Source organism: Sturnira hondurensis, unplaced genomic scaffold (genome assembly GCF_014824575.4).
Source record: "Sturnira hondurensis isolate 20B ecotype Veracruz unplaced genomic scaffold, ASM1482457v3 Scaffold0000780, whole genome shotgun sequence".
Lineage (NCBI taxonomy): Eukaryota > Metazoa > Chordata > Mammalia > Chiroptera > Phyllostomidae > Sturnira > Sturnira hondurensis.
In genome coordinates this window covers 9,497,357-9,518,943 of record NW_028073411.1, presented here as the reverse complement: position 1 = coordinate 9,518,943, position 21,587 = coordinate 9,497,357, and the positions used below count along the sequence as shown (strand labels likewise).

The following is a 21,587-nucleotide window of genomic DNA, read 5'->3' as shown; positions in this document are numbered from 1 at the left end:
AAGGATTTGAAGCAGGCCCTTGGCGCCATCACATTTGTTTTAGAATGATTATTCTAGGTACTTTGTGAAAAATCGGCTGTGGGTGTATGAGTAGGAGAAGGCGGGTCCGTGAGAGGTCATTCGTTTTTGAATATTGATTTTATATTCAGTTACTTTATTAAACACCCTCTTTCTTAGAACTCTAGAGGTCTTTAAGTTGCTTATTGAGATATATCAATATTTTCAAATAATATTTTTCTCATTATTTATAATAGTCACACCTATCATACCAGTTTCATACCTAGAGCAGTGTTTAGATGCTCCAGTAGTAAATGTGACGGGGGGTGTCTTTTCCTTTTTCTGATTTCAATGGCAGTGCTTTGTGTGTGCCATAATTAAACTTGGTGACAAATTTTGGCTCACGCTGCTATTCATCATGAAATATTTTGGATCATGTTTTACCTGTAATAGATACTCGATTGCATCGATGCCATCTGGCATCTATAGGATAATCACACTGCGCTTCTCTTTTGATTACCCTGTAAGCTTACCTGTTCTCATGGCTACGAGTTGCAGCTCTGTGCTGTTAACCCCATCTTCAAAATCTAGCTGGAGAGACTATGGCGGTGATACCATTAACCACCGTAAGGAGGCCGCAGGGAAGGAAATTAATTGATTTTCATAGTCATGCAAGGTGATCTGCTTCTGGACTTTTAAGTCTTTGCAAATTCAGCCTTAAACATAACATGTCCTTGAGCTCATTTGCTAGTTTTTACCTGGCAAACCTGGGTCCTGCATGCAGAGTGGGCCAGAAAGAACTGAAGGAAAAGAACCCAGGAGAGCATGTGATGTAGTCAAAGGTGCCAAGGTTTGGGGCGGGCTCTTAATTGCATGCTTCAAATGCTACCTTGGCCTTACTTGTCATGTAGCTCCTGGCAGGAAACCAACCAGTCCCTTGGAAATAAGAATATCAGCTTTGAAGGACCGTTGTGAAGGTCAAATGATTAAATTTAAATAAAGAATTTAGCACAGTGGCTGGCATAGAATCATTCTTACAGAGATTTTAAGATGAGCCTAGCATTTTGCTTAGAATGTTTTGTGCAAAATTGTTAACTCATTCAATTTTCCTAATAGTACTATTGTATTGTTCAGCATTGTTTCATGACAATATTATAAGAAGCCTTAGAAGCGTAATTCTCCTTTATAACTGTAAGCTTCTGGGTGAAATTGGTTTTCTAATGCATCATTTCTTTCAAGTCACAGAACCTATGCAGGTTGTTGAGTGAGGACTTACTGTAATATCATGACTCCAGTTTTGCAAAGGGAAGAAATGAGACATGGAAAATCTAAGTGATTAACCTCAAGTCCCATGGCAAATAAGTGGCAGTGCTGGGGTGTGGACTCAGCAGTGGGGCCGCAGTGTCCCTGCTCTTGCCCAGTGTTCAAGACATGAGCTCTGGATGTAAGTTGAGCGTGCATGCCTTTCTCTGTACACTAAGCCCTCAAGCCTATGGAAGTCAGAACACACAGGGGCTGCGCTCTGGAGCTGTGGAAACCCAGGCCCGGAGGAGCAAATGACAAAGGAATGCCACAACGACCAGGACAAAACTCCTGCTCTTCTCATGCCATTTTCCAGGTTTTGCAAGAAGAAGGGCCTTCCAGGACCTCTACTTTGGAACATGCTGGGCTTGTCCTCAGGCTCTTAGCTGGCCTTCAAGTCTTGTAAAGTGACAAGAGGCATTTTATTCCTTTTAACTGAATTTAAAAAAAGTCTCTTCCTTTAGGTCAGAGATAATAATTTCGAAGGCTGTTATTTTAAGCCTTTGTGGATCTTCACAATGGTATTACAAGGGAATTCCATCATTATATTTTTAAACGCAGAAGAGAGGCTGAATGAAAGCAAAATGGGAGCACAATTAAGAGGAAATCTCTATGCATATGTCTTGTAAGTTTACTGAAGATGCCAAAATGAACTCATTCCTAAGTAATGTGGATAAACAACACGCACCACACTGACCCCAGGCTTCTAACTGAGCAATGCAAAAATAGCAGCGATTTGTTCTTATGGAGCAGACCTTCCTCAGTGGACTCAGAGAGTAATATTTAATGAGGAACAAGTTGAGGTGTTGGGAACGGGGGTCCTGGGGATGTCATCTATTAGCGGTTTACTGTTGGCCGTCTTCCTCGTAATCTCTTTGTTCTCTGAAATTCCCACCCAATTACGGAGCTCTAGCAATTATTTTCTGCCTGTTCTTTCAACTGTCCTTGCGCTGAACCTGATTAAAATATCATTACCCGTATCTCTTAAGACTCCCTTCACAGCACTTGTAATGACCTCTTATTTTCTACTTGATTACAGACCTTCAGAAATTTTTGTGCACACCACAGGCAGCCTCTGGGAAGGCTGGGAAACGGCGGGTGCTGTGCTGCCGTGACTCAAGGGAGTCTCGCCTTTTCTGGTTGGTCGGACCGCGCCATTCTTTCCTGAGCATTTCCAGGAGCCACAGCCCTAGTGCTCACTTTCTACTGTGTTCAGTTCTCTCTCGTAGAGGCCATTAGCACCAACGAGGGGATGGGGGCAGTGATGTAATTCAACGGACTGCACTGAGTCACTTGAGGTCTCTTCTTGGTGTCTGAGGGGTGGAGTCTTAACTCCTTAGCCTGATGCTCCAGACAGTCCACAAATGCATCCCAATGCATCCCCTAATTCCCTCCATCCCAGCCACACCGAGGACACCTACTGCTTCCGAACATGCCTGTTCTCTTGGCCCTCCACGCCTTGACTATTGCACTACTTCTGCCTGGGACGCTTTTCTTCTTACTTTGCCTCTAGACAGATCCTGAACCTCCTCATAAGGTGCGCTTTAAAAGTTTCCAGTGCCTGGAGCATAGTGACTCTGCAGTAAATGCTCATCAAATGAAGATAAATAAAATGAGATAGTTTCTCATTTGGAGAAAAAGAGCAACTGCATATTTGATCATAAGAAGCATAACCTCAGAGCCGTGACCTATAACATTTAAGAAAAACATTCACTGCCTTTCCATGTTTACCTCAGGTACGTACTTTGGGTTATTGAAGAAAACATCCATCTTCAGGGTCTTAGTGCACTGATCTGAAAACGCACTTAAATGCACAGGCAGCCTACAAGTTAGATTGTAATATATTCCTAAAAACCAGTGTTATAAATCGGAACATTCTTCTGATGGAAACAATATGATAACTGACACATAGTTTCAACCAAGGATTTGTCAACAAGTAAATCACAGGAATGATGATTAGTATGTCAAAAAACACAAAGCCACATTACTTTAAAACTGCCAAGTTATGCCCCACATCCTAGAAAATGAACACACACTTACAGTAAATATTTATGAGATAAGGGGTCCAAGTGTACTATAAATTGTATATATATGCATAAAATGTAACTCTATTGTGCCATAAACATAACTTAGAACCAGGATGCTAGTGATAATAATCCATTAAAGCTTTGGACTTTGGGGCTGACCACAATCCTTATTACACAGATGCTCGACAAAGGCTTGTGGGTTGAATTAAACCAAATCCATGTAGACGTCATAAAGCACTTTCACAGCCATTGTGAAATAATGGATTTTACTCTTTCAATAATCCTTCTCTGTGTTTAATGCTGTGAGTATACCAATTTATAGGTAAAAGGAGGCTCATGGTAATTAAGAGACTTGTTTTCCCAAGGTCAGAAAGTTAAGTTGTGGTGCTAAATCTCTTACCTAGTTGTTCTAAGTTCAAAATGTTTCGATGTTACCTCATACACCCATTCATGATTCATAAGACCCAGGTCTGCAGATAGATGTTTGAATACCCTTGTTCTCTCAGTTTATCATTAGGACAAAGAAAGGTCAGTATATATCGTTAAGTAATGACTTTATTCTACCTGGTGGTAGTGTGTGGACTCCAAGCACCTCCCGTCATGGAAAGCTTGGTAGAGCAACTATCGCTGAACTAGCTGCTAATTTCATACTGCATCCCAACGTATTCATCAAGGACTGCTAAAACAGGAGTCAAGGATTGCTAAAACACAAGTCAGTGGTGAGCTGAGAGAGCTTCCTCTTCTAGACTGGGTGTGTTGTAGTATTCAGAACCATGACATTTTGGTGCTGGATGTGGTGTGTTCCAGTACCTTCTCTGCTTCTTATTAGAAGAGTGATCTTAGCCGGTTGCCAAACCCTGTCTGCTTCATAGTGTTCTCATCTGAAATATGGGGATAAGAATAGTCCTTAACTCCTAAGATTTTCTGTGAAGGTTCAACGTGTAAAAATAAGTAAAGCATCGATAACAATGCTTGGCAGGAAGTGAGTATAAATGAGTGGTAGCTAGGCTTGCTAGTGGTTTTATAGTTTTGAACAATGGTGGGCACTTCTCATTATCTGCCTAAACCATACTGAGGGCTAGGAAAGCAGGTAATTATGCTTCTGGTGGATGTTAGTAAAATACAAATGAATGGTATCTGCATGGAGATTGTATGACTGTCATACACAGAAGTGGTAGCTCTTCTGTTTACAAGAATTCTGACGTTCACCGTTGGAGTCAAGGTTCCATTTACTATGAGATTGTAAACTGTAAAAAGGAGGAGTTCCTCTCCATTTTAACCACATCTGTTTCCCAAACAATTAGCACATTGTAGGTGCTCAGTAAATATTTCTATAATGAATGAATGAATAAAATAATTAGTTGCATCGACACAAGTCTAATTTGTGGTTAAGTTGCCCTGTAACTACCCATTCTGTTAATAAGTAGCCCCTGTGTGAAGTGATTATCCTGAATTTACTACTGAATGTGTTAACTGGACATGTAAATGTACTCTCTTAAAATATAGTTCTTCTGTAGTTTATAAAAATATGAATGCACTATTAATTTTGTCAGTACTAATTGTTAGTCTCCAAATTATTGCAATCCCAACAATTCCACATCATCTCTGCTCTTTTAGTGACATAAACTATAATAGAAGAAAGAGATTATAATTCAGTGCAGTTAAATTTGCCATGATGGGAAGATTATCCATGACTGTTAAGTAGGAGCTACATGTTAAAAATGTATTTAAATATGATCTTTGTAAAGTGTAATAAATTTTGTGACTAAAGAGGGTTCGTATTTTTCATTCTGTCTTTGTCTTGAAGACTTTGTTGCTGGCCAGACATTAACAATTCATGAGGAGCTTCTTCGGGAGTAGTGTGTGTGTGTGTGTGTGGGGGGGGTTATTTTGTGTGGTGCCCCTCTGTCTAGTTTACTGACTTTAGGAAAGATTAAAGAAGATTATATATTAAATAAAGATTAAAGATTTTTCTTCTTGAGGGCTTGGGAACTTCGTTCGTGACCTTGAGATTCTGAAACTTCTGTTATAATGTGGATTCAAAGAAACGATCCACTGTATTAGTTTGAATCATGTGTTAAAAGGTATAATCTGTTTTTGTCAGCATATCCTGTGAACATAGGATGCTCTCGGGACTTCAGGTTTTATTTGCTTATCGGCCGTTGGGAACTTGATACTTTGCCCATAAGCAGTGTTGGCAACGGAGGTTGGAAACCTGTTTCCTGCTTTACCCCCTACCCGTGCCTGGCAACCATCGTTTCCGTGGAGCATACTCTGAGTTCCAGCTCTTCTCTGTGCCTGAGTCTGTACGCAATGGGAAGTCGGTACTCATTACATGTTGAATGATCCCGAGATGTTCAGAAGGCGGATGTGACGCACTAGAGCCGCTGTCTGTATCTGAGCTTGCCTCGAGGGCCACGCATGTAGAGGAAACATTTCAGACGAATCAGCATCAATTGTGGGAGAAGAATGGGCAAGGGGTGCCTAAATCCCAAGAATCTATCAGTAGGTTGAAGGTAGGAACAAAAATGTTAATATTCTTAATAATGGAAGCTATTCTGTGTGGATTACTCATTATCTGTCAGGCAGTGTGCAAAACTTCTCTGCACGTCTCATCTAATGTTTTTCAGACTATAAGGGGCACTTTTTTGACCACATTTTTTGCTTCAAAAATTTTTCTCCTATTTTTCTCCTCTAAGACCTCGGTGTATCTTATAGTCTGAAAAATACAGTAATGTTCAGAATGCTCATTTTGTGAGTGAGGAGTCTACAGATGAAAGTAAGTCGCTTATCTGAGCTCACAGAGTTACAAGTGCCAAACCAGAGTCTCCTGGCCCTTGTTTTCATTTCTTTCTATCTCCCTGCTCAGCTCTGAAAACTATTCCTCTTCGGTGACTGCCCTGTCCTTGTGGAAATGGCCATAGGCTTGTTGCCCTGTAGAGACTTGGTAAGTTCAACAGAGGAAAGAGAATTAGGAAGCCCGCTGTTTATGGGTTCAAGCCATGCTAATCTCGCCCCCGTCAGCAACTAAAAACTTTGTTCTCTGCCTGTGACTCCCATGTTTATTCTCAACTTTTTTAAAATTTGAGGAGGAAAAATTATGATTAATCATCAGTCTCCAATTCTCAGTTTGGGAAATATGACTATCAACCTGCAAGTCTAGTATAGGCATAGTGTGAAGATAACATTGTACATTTGTTGGTTTGTTTCCTTTGGTTTGGTTGGCGTTTTAGAAATCCTCTGTCGTGACCTCAAGATCCTTCTTCAAACAGCACTATATTAACGAGAAGATCAATTAAACTTCAGGGGGGGGAAAACAGGAAAAAACCCACTCTTGCCCCCTGGAACATGGCCTTGGATAACTACGTGCAAGCCCTCCTCCTTAAGCCACCCTTCTAGTGTGCGGGCTGGAGAAAGTGACATTTACACCTAAATGCCCTGCAGGCAAAAGAAACAAGAGTTGAAACTGAGCCACCATAAACATTGCAGCTCATAAACCTGAAAACAGAAAGGGCGACCTTTCCAAAGGCTAGAAATGTACTTTTCAGCCTCTGAAATTCAAACCATATTCGGTGTCAAAATCTCAAGTCTCAAGTTCCCGTTTTTATAAACATGGCTGAGTTAAAAACTGTTGTAGCCGAAACTTCAGGTTTTCAAATGTTTTCCAAGGCAGGGTCTAGTTTCCTTGGAGCGGTGTGGACTGGCTGGTGGGCCTTTCTGAAAATCCTTTGTTACTGTCTTTTCAGTTTCTTCCCTGTTGACAGGCGGAGAATTGCAGAAGTTACTATCCAGTCCTTTCAACCTTTGCTCTCTGGGAGGCCCACCCTGTCATTCCATAGCCAGGCAAACCTGCCCCAAGTCCCTCTTTCTTCGAGACGTGGAAGAACAGTACCGGTTCAGCGTTACAGGTCTCACAAAGTTTGGGTGTGAATGTGCTGTCAAGAGAACTGGAACAGTTTAGTGGAAGGACAGGGAGACTTGGAGAAGAAGTGAAAGTGTATGCAATGGCCCAAAGGGATCTTGAGGGGCGCAGTGGACTGTTGGTCTCATTCTGATGTGCGTAGATCCCCTCGGCCTTTCCGTGACCTCTGCCTCTGGGTTCTATGTGCTTTGGCTTTCAAAGGCTCACACCTGAACCTTCGTTCAGAAGACTGTTCTCAGGCCCCTGGAGTGGTTTTCATGCAGACAGACAGACATGCAGAAGGTTTAGGTCACCAGGAAGACCCTCTGGTGAATGACTGATTCATGGTAGAAGAGGAAAGCCCAGCTTCCTTGCCCCCGACAGGGGCAAAATCGGGAGATGTGACTTACCCTCTAGGGAGGTCCCCTGTGGGGTCTGGCTGAAGCCACCCTGCAAGACACTTAGCTTGTCATCAAGTCTTTACTGAGTTTCTCCCCTTTTCTGTCCTCTTCCCCCTACTGCTTCACAAGTTCTCCTGGGAGCATTTCCACAATACATCACTGGCACGGAAATCCTTACTCAATGTCTGCTTCTGGGTAAGATTTATTCTATTAATTCTGGAAAACAGGATTAGGGGAATGGATAACAGTTAGAGGGAAGCAGATTTTGAATCAATATAAGAAAAGACTTTTTTACAAATTGAATGTATCAGATATGATTTGTGAGATGCTATCCAGAAAGATTTAAATGGAGGCAGGATGAGTAATTATTGGTACTGCGGTTTGTAGGAAGGAGGTCATGTGAGGTCGCTTTTAAGATGCAATCCCAGTGCCTTACCACTGGAATGCAGCGGTGTGCAAAGGAGCCTCAGACCTCCACAGGTGAGCTGCCAAATTCGAACAGGATGTAATGTGGATTTTCACAATGCAGACGGATTTTTCTGTTTATTATAGGGCCCTGTATATACAGCAGGGAATGTAGCTGAGTGGGCTGCGCTGGCTGTGGGGACACTGGTTGCGGATGAGAGCCATAGCCCCAAATTGGCTCCAAGTTAAAAATTTCGATGAAAATTTCACCTTCCAAGAATATGAAATACCAATTAAAGCAAAAAAGGTGCCAAAAAAAAACCCCACCCGGAGAAAAGACTGGTAACTGAGTGAATGGTGCTCTACAGCAGGAAACGATAACAGTGATTATTTGGGCATCACTGGCACCTGACAGACTGGGGTGGTGATTGAGCTGAATTTTTGTTGACTTGCTTAGCAAGATTTTAAATTTCTTAACTTCTCTAGGATGGCTACCAAATTTTACTCTTTGTAATCCCAATGAAACCAAAAAGATCGACTGTTTCTCAATATTGTACCCGCCCCCCTCTGCCTAGAAGTGAAAGCCACAGACTTCCACATGCCCCAGGGAGCAGTCTTATGGTATAAGCCGAGGAGTTTTGTTCTTGTCTGCATCTAGAGAGAGAGGAGGAAGGGGTCTCATATTGGGCATAGCTCAGATATGACAAGGAGGTAGTGTTGTATTAGGAGAGGGTTGGGAGGCAAGTCAGAGAGAAAAGCAAAAATCATGAGAAGCCAAGTGAAGAAAAAAACACGCTAAAGGTAGAAAGTTGAAAAGGAATAGTGCAGTTTTGCTAAGGGGAACTAATCGAGATGGATGTGAAATATTTCACAAAACAGAGCTAAGGAAATTTCTGCCAAATGGCGGCTTCCCAGAAGCACTGGGTGGCTGGGAACTTTGATACCTTCACTTCCTGGCTTCAATCTAACTACATAAGATCTAGATTTATTTCTAATTACTTTGTACTGCTTCACTTTCTCTAGTTTGCTCCAAGTCATTTATTCATTGATTTTATTCATGCAATCATCCCCATTTCAGCCAAACCAAACCCTACCCATCCCTAATGGCCCAACATTGGATTCTTCTTCATAACAGAGTTTTCCACACTTCTGTCAACCCACAGAGCTCTTATAATATCTGTTGAAACCAAAGCACATTACTCATACCATTCATTTGACCTTTGTCATGTAATGCGTTCTGAAGTTTTTCTCCTGCTTTCTATATGGCATCTTGCATCTTGGGAACTTGTATATTTATCTCTTGCATGATATATTAAATTGCTTGTGCTTTGACTTCCTAAGTTGATTTCAGTCTAGATAGTCGTCCACCATAGTTGCATGTTACGCCCATTTGGGTTATAAAATTTGCCCATGAGAAAATAAATTTTTTGTTGAGCATTTAGCAAAGATCGCTGCCAACTGGTATGTGTTAGGAAACCTGGATGGAGGCTGAGGAAATGAATCCAGCAGTTGAAGGATGTAATCTTCAGAGTCCAACACTTTCGGCATTAGGGTGTGCGGCCTCTGTAGAAGAAAACCCGTAGTAACAGGAATAATTTGTAGAGTTTATTGAATACTGTGATGAATGCCATACCTATATTATCACATTTAATCCTCCAACAATAAATGTTAATTTTGTGGTATGCATTATCATTCTCATTTTATTTTATTTTATGTTTTAAAATATTTTATTTATTTACCTTTAGAGGGGAAGGGAAGGAGAGTGGAAGAGAAACATCAATGTATGGTTGTCTCTCATGAGTCCCCCACCGGGAACTGGCCTGCAATCCAGGAATGTGCCCTGACCGGGAATCGAACTGCGATTGTCTGGTTCACAGGCCTGCGCTCAATCCACTGAGCTACACCAGCCAGGGCTTCATTCTCATTTTAAAGATGAGGAAAGTAAGACTTAAAAATTATAACTAATTAGCCCAAAGTCTTGTACCATATTCAGTAGTAGTAAACAGGTTACAAAGTTATTTTTTATTAACTCTGTTAAATTTTGTCCCAATAACAATGAGATTATGTATGATGGTTGCATTCTCACAAGAGTGTGAAAATTAGTTTCTTGACCTTTACCTGCTCTTTCAGCAAGATTCCAGAACAAAAAGACCCTGATGGGACAGAAATCACAGTTTATTATATAACTGCTCAATACTGTTTCTTATTTTCAAATCTTGTTCAGGCATTTTGCAGTGCCTACAAATATTCATGGGTTGGATGTTTCTTTGGAATATCATTTACAGCTTGTCCAAGGGCTTCTTTGATTCCCAGGAGTAACTTGGAGCAGCGGGAAGGAGCCTGGAGATGGAAAGCTAGGCCTGCTCCCACTACCTAGAACCATTGGCCACGGTGACTGAATGTCTGGCTTTATCTGAGCTGTTCAGTTATGTAAAAAAATAGTCCTATATGAAATGATATATCGTTAGTAGTTATTAGTTAAAAGCTTGAGAAACAGAAGTGTGTATTACCTTATTCTCCGTAATTATGTATACTTTTATTTAATAAAATTATCTATGTTTTTAATTAGGTCTTTGTTAGAGAGTTGCTACTTTTTTTTTATTTTGCCAAGTTAAAAAATAAATTAAATGAAAAACTACAATACTTTTCCCTTTACCATCATGGCATAAAAAAAGGATGTGTTAACACTAATAAAATACAGAGGACATGATTTCAAAACTAAGGTGAATTATGTAGGTTCAGAAAACCTCACTTTGTCTACTCTATTTTCTGCTCCTTTTCCTTGGCATGGCAAGAACTTTGTTATAGCTCATATATTGTCTACTCACTGGCACTGGGGACCCATTGAAGTGGACAGTGCTGACCTCTCCCATACCCTTCTGTTGTGTCTGTGAAACATTTAGTCTGTTTGCATATAGATAAAGCAAAGAGGAGAATTTAAGGAACTTGAATGCTTCAAGGAAAGCATCACTACACATTTGGCCTAAATTCTGTTCTGTGCTCATGTTTAATCATTTGTCCATTTGTCACATCAAGGTTTCTGCCTTAGTTCTTTACCTTCTCTCAGGGCTGGTGCATCAATCACGCTTAAAAAGGTCTATGTACAAATATGACTGATACAACCATGTTGTGTAGAAATATCTACTGACCCATGCTCCCTGTGTCCTACGGATTTGTTGGAGTCAGAATAATGTGGGGCTTAGCTCTGTTGGCACCTCTCATGCCGTGAAGTCTTAAACTCATAAACTTTTTGCAAGATTGCATCTCCCCATCACAGCCCGGTCTTTCTGCTGGGTTTCTAACACAATCCACGTTCCAGGTAGGAGGTTTTGCTCAGCTGGGATTCTTCACTGTGAGCTTTTCTCCTTTGCTATCCATGACACCTTTGGTTTGGCAGTTGTTCAGAGTCATGGCATGAGGCAGTGACTCCCTGCGGCTCATTGGGAAAGTGGGACTTCGTATTTGCAATGGAAGGACGAAGCAGGGGATCTGGTGGTGACTCTGAAATCTGCGGAGATTTATTGTTGTGAGTTAGTGGTGTCAAGTTTGGTTCTGTTGCTATGGTGCTTGGCTACTTGGATTGTTTGTTTTAGCTTTTGTACATGTGCCCAGATATGGGATGTGCATTCGGTCCACTGCAGGGAGGCTAAAGAAGCAGGGTGAAAAAGGAAATAATTACACTCTGACTTGTAAATGAGTCAGAACCCCAAGGTATTATTTATTGCTTGGGTTCATATAAATGTGCTCCTTCACTTCCTTTTCACAAATGAATTTCTGCTTTTATTTCACGGTAATCAATATTTGTAGCCCCAGTCCCCGCAATCAAACATGGAACTTGGATTAACATTCAAACACAATATTTAAACAGGAAATTTGAACTTGATCTGTGGATTACAGTCTTTACCCTTCAAATAAGACAAGGTTTATATAATCAGCCTTCATAACATTTTTTGCAAGTGTCTGACATTTCCCTTGGTTTTGGCCTTTCCACTGTCAAAGTGATGTTCTGAGCAAAAATTAATACCGTGTAAACAACTCTTTTCCCCATTTCTTCATCTACATCTTATACAAGATGAGTTGCTCCTCAGTTTTCTAACCAGAAGCCCACCTGTGTCTGTGGATTCAGTGAAAAAAGTGGGGTCTCTCTGCCCCTCTGTGAACCCTGACTGTTCCTAATTGCCTACATCCTCTGTAAAGTACTCCAGGGTCCGGACCGCTCATTTCCCCCCAGAAGCACGTTTTGACAAACTGGTGGACCAATTAAGCATCCTGATGGCCAGTACAGATGTTTATTTACTCATTCATGCATGCCTTTATTCTTTCATTCTTGCTTTTATACATTTCATTATGCACACATTCATTTGTCTTTTCACAAGATATTTATTATGCATTTAACAGAAATTGAATGGTACTTTACCAGGTACTAGGCAAAGAGGGTAAAGGGGACACTCAGCGATACATAAGACTCAAACCTTGAAGGAGCACACAGTGCAATTGGAGGAAAGACACCAGCCACCTAGTAACAGTGTGGTGTGTTTCGTGCCCTGATGGAGGCAAGAGTGGAGCATCTGAAAGAGAAGTGTCTCACAATAACCTCAGCATGGGTGTAGACAGCTAGAGAAGGCTTCATGGAGGAGACAGGCAACCAGCTTGGATTCAATGCTGTATTTGTTTTATCTAGGAGACAAGCCAGTTGTGCAGAATTTTAGTGGTGAAAACAACTGGGCAAAAGTCATGATTTCTAATAAGAAATGATTGGGTGTAGAAATTTTATAAGTTGAAGTTCACTCGTGCCCCTTTTAGTTTTTATTTAAGATGCTAATAACTGGTGAGGCCGACTGTTTGTTTCACTGGCCAACTGGTTGCTTCAGCTCATTGTAGACAGAGCCACGGGGGAGCTAAGTGATGTACTACCTCCATCTACTTTTAAAATCTTGGATTCCCAGTGGAACTGTGAGTATAACCCAAGTTTCATGACTTGTAGAATTCAAATGTTCTAATTCTTTTCAAGGTAATAGTCTCTGCTGGTTTGGGTTTGCAGTAGATAGGAACCCATACCAAAACTTAGCCTTAACAGAGTATGTTGCTTTAAAATTTTAACATTTGCATTGCTTCCCAGATCAATGAAATATTCATGAGCCCTAACACAATATCCTGATGCTTTCCTTCTTGCAGGTCCGGAACTGCTTCCTAGACATCTTCCCAGAAATGTGCCACAGAAGGCACCCATTTCCCAGGCTAACGGTGCCTCTACTCTCTTGGACTTGCTCCTATTTTCTTACTTAAAGTCACCAGCACTAACACAGGGCAGAAACATCAGAGTTCCTATTTTCTTTTTTCCCTTGACCACCCAGTACTGCATCTCCTCCTCTAGCCCCCCTTTCCGGCTGTATTCCAGACGCAAATGTGATGATGTCACTCTCCTCATTTAAAGGCTGTGATGGCTCCCAGTTGTGGACAGTCTTAGAGGTTAGTGGATATCCAGAGAAGATTGTGAAAAGAAGGACAAAGCAAAGGAGAGAGGAAAGAGTGAGGAAGGAACCTAGATGTGTGAGGGAAAGAAGACAGGTCTGTTGGGTGATAAAATGAGTTAGACGCTGTCAGGTTGCACCGTGTCAAACAGGCTTTTTGTCCTTCAAGATTGATCTGAGTGTTCACAGCTAGTGCTTTGAATCTGCAAAAGGGCGGTTCTGGCACCCACTCCTTCCGCAGCCCATTTGACTACGAAGGCTCTGTTTCCAGGGATGCTGACTAACGCCCCGCGGGGCACTGGTGCGTCAGGAAAGCCGAGGTTCCACACGGATTCTTCACAAAGGCCTTCGGAGCCCTTTTTATTTTCTTGCCTTCTTCGCATCTTGGAATGTTCGTTTTCAACCTCGGTCATTCTTTCTTTCCAAACACCATCTCTTTCTTTCTAGTCTGTTTAATGCTCTTCTTTTCTCCTGAGAAACAGACCAGAGGTGCTTCCTTTGTGATTCCTGCTAAAACACCCCCAAAAAGATTTTTCTCGGCTACTTTGTTTGACCCATATGTTGTCTGCACTGCTGTAAGAAAACGTGAAATGACCACCAACATTTTGTTTATGAGTGATCATTTATTGTTCATCTTGCATCTTCTCAAACCATTAATGCAGTGCTTGGGATATTTTAGTGTAAACTAATGCAGAATCTATGGCAATCTCTTTCTGGCTGTTACACATTGTGCTGAATGCAAGAAGATGCCACTGGATTCCTCAGGGAGGAGAAACTTATATTTGAGGAATCTTTAAAATAGAGCATCTTCTAAATCAGCTCTTATTCTGTCCTGTACGTGTTGAGTCTGTGTAGAAGTTCCTTTGGGGGGAGGAGAAATTCTAGCTAACAGTCACTAAGACCAATTCCAGAAAAGATAATAAGTTGATGCCTGCTTCAAATATTTGTGACTTCTAGACTCTCATTTTGCATGGCTTACTCAAAAAATAAGGGCCAGACCGATTGGAATATGTGTTGTTAAGGTGTTCTGGACGTGGTTAATACTGGAAATTTTTTTATAATAAAATAATATCAGAAGCATTAAATATTATTGTTACTATTGACTCTGAACATTACCCTATCTCAAATATTTTATTTCAAAGTTAAAAATCTAGGTGGAAGTCATTAAATTTTTAAAAAATGGAACTACTGAGCTACTTATTTAATTCTGACTTTTTGAAAGCCTGATGATGGGTCTAGGCCTTGTTGACTTTAATGAAGTCTAATCTTAAATCTCATCTATAAAGAAATCCAGGGAAATTTTTGCTATCATCTTATTTGGCAAGGCTTCCCTGCCTCCATTTTCTCCTTTGCCAATGAGTATTATCAATAAGTTGTGAAGAAGTTTCTAGAAAAAAAATGTTGTTAATTTAATGTACACTTACTTATTAGTCACTTAGATAATGGGAAAGTTTGGATGCCGATTCAATTATGAAGTCCCCCTGCACTTTCAACAGGCTCTGAATCAAGAGGAATGGTCCATTAATTACCTGTATCGCCAGGGGAGTCACTTGGGCTACTTTGGAGCAAAAGGAGAATTCATTAGTGGAAAAAGAAAATGGACGGAGCTTGAATTCTTTATTTCTCGGTTATATGCCAACTTTGAAAATGGTCTAGCTGCCTCTCTTAGCAATGGATTCCTGTAACTGTAGAGAATTTAATAATGTGTTTAGAGCATCAGGATATTACTTGCATTATCGCCCACAAATGCAGCTACTGGTGTGATTTTGGATGCAAGCTACCCTTCTTTGTGCTAGGAAAACTTGTGCCTCGTGAAGTTACTTTCTGATCCAACTTCTTTCTCACTGGGCCTAAACCCAAGGCTAACAGAGAAACAGAAAAAGTTGTCACACTTTGGCCTGAACTACACAACCATCTCCTTTGCATGCCCAAGGCCTTCCGCACAGCACAGGTGCTTACCTTGGCTTATGGTGAGTTTTTTATATTGATGAAGGATGATCTTTCCAACGTGTGGTGGTTTCTGGAATAGCGTCTGGGATGCTGAAGTTCTTGAAATCATATAGCTCATGCCATATGCTTTGATTTATGAAAACTCTTCAACAAGTTCAAGGCCCCTTATTCTATCCATCTTTCACTCACCCACAAATAGTTACTGAACAGCATCAATGTGTCAGGCACTGGGACACAAGAAGGGCTGTGATGTACACTGACTTCAAAACACTTAAAATATGGGAGACAGAAGCAGGTACAAACACAGGGGCTAGAATTTGGAGTATGGTGGTCCGGTTATAAAGTGCAGAGTCTTACCAAGTCATAAACCTATTCCAGTTATTGCACTCATAGGATTGTTTCGAGGAATAAAAGAAATAGCCCATGTAAAATTGCATAGCACTTGTCATATGTTAAATCCTCACTAAACGTTAACTGACATGCCTGTTATATTTTATTATTATCACCCCGTCACCCGTGATGGAAGGACATAGTGGTTAAGCATGCTCTGTGCCTCACAGACTGCAGCCAAATCCTGACTTGGATACTAAAGATATGTGAGGACCATGGCAGGATACTTAACTCCTTCACAGCCCAGTTTCCTGGAAAATGGAGATTGTAGTGGTAATTTTCAGTGGAAAGTTAACTCCAAGGGAACAGGGATGTTTTCTCTCTTACTCTTTGCTATAACCTCAGCTCAGAGACCTCTGCCTCACAGATATTTATTCATTGTTGAATGCATATCTCCTAGAGTTATTCTAAAGTTCAAAGAAGTTAATAAATATATACAGTGCTTAAGAAAATGCCTGGTAGGATTTTGCTGTTCAATTAATGTTAACTTGGCTTTATTTCTACTCTTACCGTTGACCTTGTTATTATTGTAAAATGCCACTTCCCTCATGAAGCCATCCCTGATCATCTCAACAGGACATGGTCCTGTTTTTTTCTAGACATTCAAATGTGTTTTCTGGGACCTGTCTTATGACACAGCTTCTTTCTTGAGCCCAAAATTTTCACATGTTTTGCTTGCTCTAGGAAACTGAAAATTTTGTGAGGACAGGCATTGCTTGTATATCTTTGAGTCTTGCACAAATTAGCAACTTCTCTGCTACTAACAAGTGAGTGCTATTCTGACAAATTAGTTGGTTCTTGCTTAATTAAACTCCCATGTTTTTATTAAATATTGTATTGTTGTTGTATTACAGTTGTCCCAATTTTCCCCCTTTCCTGTATTCTGCCCAGTCCACCCCTCCTCCTACAGTCAATTCCCACACTATAGTCCATGTCCATGGGCCATTCACACATGTTCCTTGACCAGCCCTTTCCCCTTATTTACACCCTTATCTCCCATCTCCTTCCCCTCTGGTTGTGTCAGTCTGTTCCTTGTTTCCATGTCTCTGGTTCTATTTTGCTCATTTGTTTGTTTTGTTCATTAGGTTCCTCTTATAGGTGAGATCATATGATGTTTGTCTTTTACCACCTGGCTTATTTCACTTAGTATAATGCTCTCCAGATCTACCCATGCTGTCAAAAAAGATAGCTTTATGCTGCGTAGTATTCCACTGTGTAAATGTACCACAGTTTTTTGGATCCACTCAGTCACTGATGGGCACTTAGGCTGTTTCCAACATTTGGCTATTGTAAATAACACTGCTATGAACATTGGGGTGCATAGGTTCTTTTGAATTGGTGTTTCAGGAATCTTAGGGTATAATCCTAGCAGTGGAATCACTGGGTCAAAAGGCAGTTCCATTTTTAGTTTTTTGAGGAAATTCCATACTATTTATTTTCCACAGTGGTTGCACCAGTCTGTATTTCCACCAACAGGGCACTAGGGTTCCCTTTTCTCCACATCCTCTCCAACAACCTACAGGCAAAGACTGACAGGTGGAATACCCTTATTAGAGAATTGGGAAAAAGAGTATGAGATGACTAATGACATGAAAAATTTGTTTTGAGAAGCTGGGGTGGGGGGAAGAAATAGTAAGAGTGTGGAATAGAAACAAGTCAGACCTAGAGAAAAAATAAAATTTAAAACAAAAATAAGAAGAGGAAAGAAGAAGGGAAAATGGGGTAAGAAAGGGAGGAGCAAAGTGTGAGATTTGAAATAAACTAAAATAAAAACAATGAAGTAATAGGCACAAATTTGAAGGGAAAAATGAATGTTAAGCTCTGCAGGAGAGAAAATAATACAATAATGAAGAAGATCGTGGCAAAATTCATCTCAGTAGAACCCAGTGTTTACCACTGTCTTCTGTTTCTGAATCTGCCCCTGGTAATGTCAGATGGTGTCCTAGTCTGGCTATAGGCAGCCTGTTCAAGACCACAAGTGATCCCCAGTCTGTGGTTGTCTCCTTCAGACTTGGCTGGTCCCCACTCTTCTGCTCTGTCAGCTTTCCTTCAGCCCGGGGCCCAGGGATGGTTCATTTAATGACCTGAGAGGACTGCTAGTACCTTCTCTACCTGTCTCCAGAGGGGGCCTCTGGTGTGATTGGGAAGGTGGGAATGCTGGGTCAACCCCAGAGGGGTTGTTCAGATTTCAGGGAAGATGGTGAGAGTGTTTCCCTACCCCTTGTCACACATCTTGCTCTGTCCAAGACTCTTTTCTGTAACGTATCATTTCTGATGAATTAGCTGTCTGTTTCCTGTGAGGGGCCAATCTGTGCAATAGGGTCAGCTCTTCCCTGCTTTGAGCAGATATCAGCTCTGTCTAGGCCCAGAGGTTGGGTCGGGTCCTGACACCCCCTTGTTGCAACTGTCTCTAGTCTCTCTGCTCTGCTGGTTTCAGTGGATCAAGGCCAGAGGAACAGTGTAGCTCATAGTGTCTGGTAGAAGGGTCCTCTCAGAGCTTCTAGCTTTCCCCTGTGGAATGCACCCAGCAGAGGGCTCCTGTACCTGGCCTCACTGATCTGCAGAGCCTGTAATACTACAGGCGGGCATTGGGCATGCCTGCCTGTGAGGGGACCTGCCTGGTTGCAGGAGTCTTGGGCCTAGGAGCAAGTGGACAGAGCTTCCAGCTACATTGCAGCCATCATGGACCCTGCTCCCATATTTTTTGTGCTAGGATTTTTTTTAAGTCAGACATAAAAAGTCAAGAAAGACAAAAACAAAGTCAAGAAAGACAAAAACGAAGTCAGATCCATGGTGTCCTGGCTTTTCAGGAAAGATGTTAGAATTGCATCAGCCATGTTCCCTCCTTCTCTGATTGTGCCTTTCTCCTCCAGGTACTGCCTAGATGAGGCTGATGTAGGAATGAGGGGTGAATGGGAGATGGAATATACTGATTTTCCTTGACACATGATGGGCATCGAAGTCTTCCCTAAAAGCAGATACTGGTTAAAGGGAGTATCGAAAAGTATGGCTCTTTGAAGCAGGAGCTGTATGTACAAGGACATTGAGAGCTACACCCCGCATGTTCGGATGGTTTTTGGGTGGGTAGAGAGAGTGAAATGACACAGGAGAGGTCAGGTCTAAGTGACAGGTGTTCAGATACAGCAGAGAGCGCATTGCCTTAAGTTGGGGTTGGGGGAAGATGTTAGGAGTGCCTTGTTTAATGCATGCCATTTGCAAATTAATGTCTTATAAGCAATTCTCACAGGGACAGTTCCACCAAGTGGGAGGATACTCTGGTGGAAAACAAAACAAAACAAAGCACAAGCACTGAAGCCAGGCAGACTAAGGTTCTGATCCAGGTTCTGCTGGGTAGCCTTGGAAGGATCGCCTGTACTTTCTAAAACCCAGCAGCATAATTTGTAGAGAGGGGATGTGGAGATGGTAGTGGATGTTATTAGAGTTTATAGGAAGACCACCCTTCTCTGTCCTGTGTGCAGGACAGCTACCCTGGGAAGTTACCCCGTCAGCTTAGCTACATTTTCTTATTCATCATCTCAACAGAGCTAGATGCACTACATAGCAAAATGCAGGACACACTGTAGGTGCCGAGTAAAAGTGAGCTCCCCTTCTTTGGAAGTTTCAGAGAGCGATCGTAGCAAGATGGTTTGTAGTAAAAGAAATGTGGGGACATTTGGCAAAACCTCTGCATCCCAAGTCATCATTCCCACAGTGCAGATACCAAATGACTTTGCTGTAAGGACACACGGAGAAAATAGAGTGATTAATGTCTCGACTGAAATCCATACTAACCTGGTCAGGTGGCAGTCCTCGGGGAAATTTAGATGAGCTCAGTTGGGAAATGGTTGAAGTCAGGAAAAACATCGAATTACCAGTAAACTAAATGGGACATCCAATTGATTAAGAGCTTACTGTGTGGAAAGGAAAGACCGCAGGACCCGGACCAGCAGTCCAGGCTTTGTGAATGTTGGGTAATGAAGCCATCAGGGGTAGGCAGTATAATCTGATGTGGCTGGGCATTCGCTCAGCAAAATAATACTTGCAGCATTTAAAAAAAATCAGCCCTGAAGGAAGCCTTGTGATTTTTTTTTAAAAAATAAGAGATTTATGACTTCCAGAGGTGATTTTATTGACTAGAATTCTTAAAAAGTTATACTTAGTGGTTAGGAGCAGAAGTTTTAGGGACAAAATGTCTCAGTCAAACCTGGCTTCATCTCTCACTACCTGTGGCATTGGGCAAGTTAGTCCACCTCCTTGCCTCAGTTTCTCCATCTGTCAAATACATGTATCTCCTTGTGGTCTCTAACTCATGAGGTTGCAGTATGGATTATAATAGCTCCAGGGGAACTGAGTGGAGAAGCAGAGTTGTTTAGCGTTTGAGCACATGGACCCTGAGGCCGACTACCAAGATTTGAAGGTCAGCCCCACTCCTTCCTAGATGTTTGCTAACAAGATAACCTTGTATTTTGTTAACTCTTCTCATGCCTCAGTTTCTCACCTGTACCATGGGGTGATAATAATTGTACCTATAAAGTTAGGTGAGAATTGACTTGTTCATTTAAAAAATTGATTGAGCTTCTCTTGTCATCCAGCTACCATTTATTGTAGAAGGCTTTCGGTGCCAAAAATAAGGAATCAATGCCTTGGTGTCACCTTCTGATAGGGTGAGAGAGAAAACATTTTAGGAAGGGGGAAATTAAAAGTGATAGATAGCCAGGGTTGGGGAGTGCTGGAGAAGGGAGGAGAATTGGGAGTGCCAGGAAGGAGTGGGCGTGTTGCAGGAACAATAGATAGTGTGTCCAGAGTTGATCTCGTGCGCATTGGGGTGTTTGAGCAAGTTTGACTTGAAATTGGTGAAGGGCTATCCATGCAGACATCTGGGGAGAAGTCTCCCAGGCATATGACCCAGTGAGATGAAAGTCCTGAGCTGGGAGTACACCTGATATATCTGAGGAACAGCATGAATCCAGTGTGGCTTGAGCAGAGAAGTAGAAAGTAGGAGAAGAAGGTTTCTGATATTGCAGAGCCTTGTGGGCAACTGTCAGGGTCTGTGGCTCCGAGTCTGAGTAGAGTGGACTACTCTGCAGGATTGTTTGCTCAGGAGTGACAGGTAATTTGTGTTAAGATCACTCTCACTTCGGTTGAGAAGACGTGTAGAGTGGCAGGTGTAGAAGCAGGGAGACTTTGTGGCAGACATCTGTACTCTGTGTTCTTCTACTTTTCCCAGAATATTTTCAGCTAACTTTACCATGTGACTGAGCTCTGGCCAATGGAGTGTGATCACATAAGTCTGCGTCACTTCCTGCCAAGGCTCTGAGGACTAGGAATTGTTGGGGCATCAGATGGAAGAGGCCCAGGGTTTCCATAGTACGGCCTGGAGGAGAGTGCCCCAGGAGAACCACCAGACAGACTAGAGACATGTGCTCTGAAATTTGCATGAAATAAACAAATTTTTGTTGTATTAGGGCCACTCATATTGGGGGATTTTTTGTTTTGTTTACAGCACTTAACCTATTAGATCAGTACAACTCGTTAGAAGGCTACGACCAGTAACTCAGAACGAAATGATGGTATCTCATCCGTATGGTAGCAGTCCTAGTGGCTGAGAAAGTAGAAACTTCTGGTTTGGTTGGAGACATGAAAGAAAGAAAAGTGTCAAAGGTGACATTAGGTATTTTTACTTGAACAATTGCAAGGATGGGGTTGCCAACCAAAAGGGGGGAACTACATGCACAGAAGTTTC

At 41.7% G+C, this 21,587-nt stretch overlaps 1 long non-coding RNA gene across 1 annotated transcript in view; it reads left to right on the top strand.

Annotated features, from left to right (window-relative positions):
• The first annotated feature begins 5,631 nt into the window (after nt 1-5,631).
• LOC118989764 (uncharacterized) overlaps nt 5,632-21,587 on the top strand; it is a 34,698-nt gene continuing 18,742 nt past the window's right edge. Inside the window, exon 1 of the long non-coding RNA XR_005067080.1 lies at nt 5,632-5,842. This is a non-coding gene — a long non-coding RNA (uncharacterized LOC118989764). The remainder of the gene's footprint in view (nt 5,843-21,587) is intronic.